This window comes from Dipodomys merriami, unplaced genomic scaffold, assembly GCF_024711535.1.
Source record: "Dipodomys merriami isolate MVZ:Mamm:240054 unplaced genomic scaffold, mDipMer1.0.p SCAF_294, whole genome shotgun sequence".
Classification (NCBI taxonomy): domain Eukaryota; kingdom Metazoa; phylum Chordata; class Mammalia; order Rodentia; family Heteromyidae; genus Dipodomys; species Dipodomys merriami.
Window position 1 is genome coordinate 367,391 of NW_027204426.1, and position 3,372 is coordinate 370,762.

General features: G+C 34.8%; 1 non-coding gene across 1 annotated transcript; it reads left to right on the top strand.

Annotated features, from left to right (window-relative positions):
- Positions 1 to 1,466: 1,466 nt before the first annotated feature.
- Positions 1,467 to 1,573, top strand: LOC138839139 (U6 spliceosomal RNA). The gene has a single exon (XR_011375868.1). It is a non-coding gene; the product is annotated as a U6 spliceosomal RNA (small nuclear RNA).
- The last annotated feature ends 1,799 nt before the right edge of the window (positions 1,574 to 3,372 follow it).

A 3,372-nucleotide genomic window follows, 5' to 3' on the forward strand; every position in this document is an offset into this window, starting at 1 on the left:
GTCGTTTTGTGTTCAAGGCCAGTGCTCTACATAAAATCTGAACTGGAACTCCTTTTCTCCTGGTGGTTAATTGGAAATAAGAATCTAATGAACTTTCCTATTCTGGCTGACCTATTCATGTTGCATACTTTATGTACTTCCAATTCTCAGCATTATATACATGTTCCAACTACAATATAAAAAACTTAAAATATACTAAGGATATTTGTAAAGTATAAAATGAGGGAAGAATTTTCATCCTTTAGAAATCTATGCAAAATCTATGCTAAACTATTGATATTTTACTGGACCTTTCCTGCAACCAGTTTGATATAGTTTAATACTTGTCATACAAACTTTCTCTGTATTCTACTGCATATATACTTTTTCACGTATGTTTGTATATGTATACATATATGTATCTATCTATATATGTTCCAATGTGCATCATCAGACTTGAAACTGCTTTGTTTTGCTGTTCAGCAATGAACCTTGTCGGCTCGTTCTGTGACAATATCTGTTCTCATTTTCATCATTCCTTTATTTACCAAATCATCAACCTTCTAAAATCAGCTTCATTTCTTGGGTAAGGTTACCAATCAGTCCAACAAATATCCACCTAGAGGCTTTTAATAAAGCAAGTTTTAAGGAAGAATATAACATGAAGTGACAACTACAGAAATTCCACAGAGACCTGACATCTTTCACATTTCTGTCTTCCTTCTCTTCTCATACTTCAGAAAGTATTGACTAACACTATAAATATACTGCAATTATAAGTTAAGGATCAGTGTTTTCTATCCAACCTGAAGCCTTCTTTTCCATGATTCTTGACATAAACTTTTTGGAAGATTTTTTGGATTGTGATGGGATTCCACCCAAAACAAAGCCATGTATATCAAGAAAGTCAATGTTTTCAACTCAGAGTACTAAACAAAAGAGGGAGAAAATTAAGGTTAGCTATATATGTTAAGCACAAATATAGGCAATATCAAGATATCTTGAAATTGTATACTTTTACTGGATAAAGTGGCTCAAACCTGTAATATTATCTACTTAGAAAACAGAGATTAGAGAATTGCAGTTCCAGGCAAGCCCAGACCAAAAAAAAAAAAAAAAAAGGAAGTTTCAGAAACTCTAACCATTTGATGGGTGCTATGTGTTTTGCTTGTGTTAGGAGGACCACAGTCCAAGCAGACCCAGGCATAGTGATACTTACCTCAAAAGAAGCAATGAAGTTACAATCTGCAGGTATGGCAGTAGTAGAGATACCAAAGTTGTAAAGTTCCTTTCATTGTTGCAATGGGTCTACCTGTATCCCTATTTAAACATTTTCCCCTTCCCCTCCACAAATTATGCCAACATCAAAAATGTGTGCTTATGTAAGAAATGCATGATTCTAAAATTTCATGACAATTCTTTTGAACTTACTTTTTTGTGGAATTGACTAAGAAAATGAATTACACCTTCTATATAAAAAATGTTCTGTGCTTAATCCGGCAGCCTATACACTAACATCAGAATGATACAGAGAAGATTAGCATGGCCCCTGCTCAAGGATGACTTGAAAATTAGTGAAGCAATCCATGTTTTTACAACAACAAATGCTGGAGGGGATGGGGCCACCAGGGAACCCTACTGCATTCTTGGTGGGAGTGTAAAAGTCTTCAACCACTTTGGAAAGCAGTATGGAGTTTCCTCAAATGACTCCACATAAAGCTCCCCTATGACCCAGCAATCCCACTTTTGTTCATTTACCCAAAGGATCACAAACAAGACCATACTAAAACTACCAGCACAACTATGTTTATTGCAGCATTATTTACCATAGCTAAGATATGGAACCAACCCAGATGCCCCTCAGTAGATGAATGGATCAAGAAAACCTGGTAAATATATACAATTGCTTGCTCTGCCTCCATCAGAAAGAATGACATTGCCCAATTTGTTAGGAAATGGAAAGATTTGGAAAAAAATTTTTAAGTGAAGTAAGCCAACTCCAAAGAAATATAGGTCCCATGGTTTCTCTTATTTTCAATAGCTAATATATGTCCGGGATTATCAGAAAATGTCTTAAGCTATGTGCATTTGACCAGATAAGATGATGTTAAGCTAAACGAACACCAAGATAGGTACACAAGTGATTCTATCTTGCTATTATTTCTAACATACTTATACTGTACGATGTGATTTTTTTTGTTCCTTTATATGTTCCTCAACCACACTATAACCCCTTTTTTCACTGGATTTGAAGTTGGTGCGCCTACATCTTGTATATACGTTTCTCTAATTTGGGGAGAAGAAGAAAACAACAAAATGCTTAAATAGGGATATGGGTTGACCCATTGTAACAATGAGATGCACAAGACGTATGATGAAAAATGAATTTTACAATTTAGGTAGGGGAAGGAGAGAGAAGGAGTGGAGTGTACTTGTGGAGGTGGGAGAGAAGGGATGGTGGGGGAAAAATAAAGGAGGAGGTAACAATGCTTGTTAGGAAATGTACTCATTACCTTGCTCATGTAAATGTAACCCCTCTGTGCAGTATTTTTAAAATAAAAAATGTATAAAAATGTTCTGAGATTGAAGAGTTTATTTCCCTTATTTTATCCATATAATCTTGTTAACAAATAAATTAATTCAAAACACTGACACGAGGGTATTTTGAATAAATGTGTGTGTGTGTGTGTGCACATGGGTACACAAGTGTGTTGGAGTGCTCAGAATTTGAACTCAGGGCTTTAAGGTCTTGCTAGGCCTTTCCTCTCTAGATTGGTGAGTGACATCTGCACTCCTGGCTCTTTGCTAGTTCATTAAATTTTTTTGAAAAATAATCTCAAAAATAATTTTGCCCTGATTGGCTTCCAACTTTATCCACAGATCTCAGCCTCCTGAGTAGATATCTCAAGTAAACAAGAATACAGGTGTGACCAACCAGCACAAGGTTTTCAGAATAATTTTAAAAGTAGAAGAAAATTTACTTCATGGGGGCCTGTTTTTATCATCTCCTACTTTTAAAGCACTTTGCTTTAAAAGTAAAGGTGAATTTATTAAATTAAATGTGAATTTATTTCTCTTTTGGATTCTTAAAAGACAGAAAGTGATGATATTTAAAAGTTTTGGTACTTTTTAAAAAGAAAAATGGAACTGTAGTACAGAAGAAATTTGGCTGTCTTTGAAACTCAATGTATAAGCTCAATTCTGTGCATGATAACGCAATGTTACCAACACAGTCTGTGTTGAAGACAAATTGTGACAGAAAACAATCATCATCGGCAATAATTGCTATGCTATTACTTCTTGAGCAATATTAATATTGAATTTAGAGTGTAAGAGAATGGTCAGATTTTACCTACCTTTTCTGAATTGCTGAAAGACTTTTGGAAACTTTGA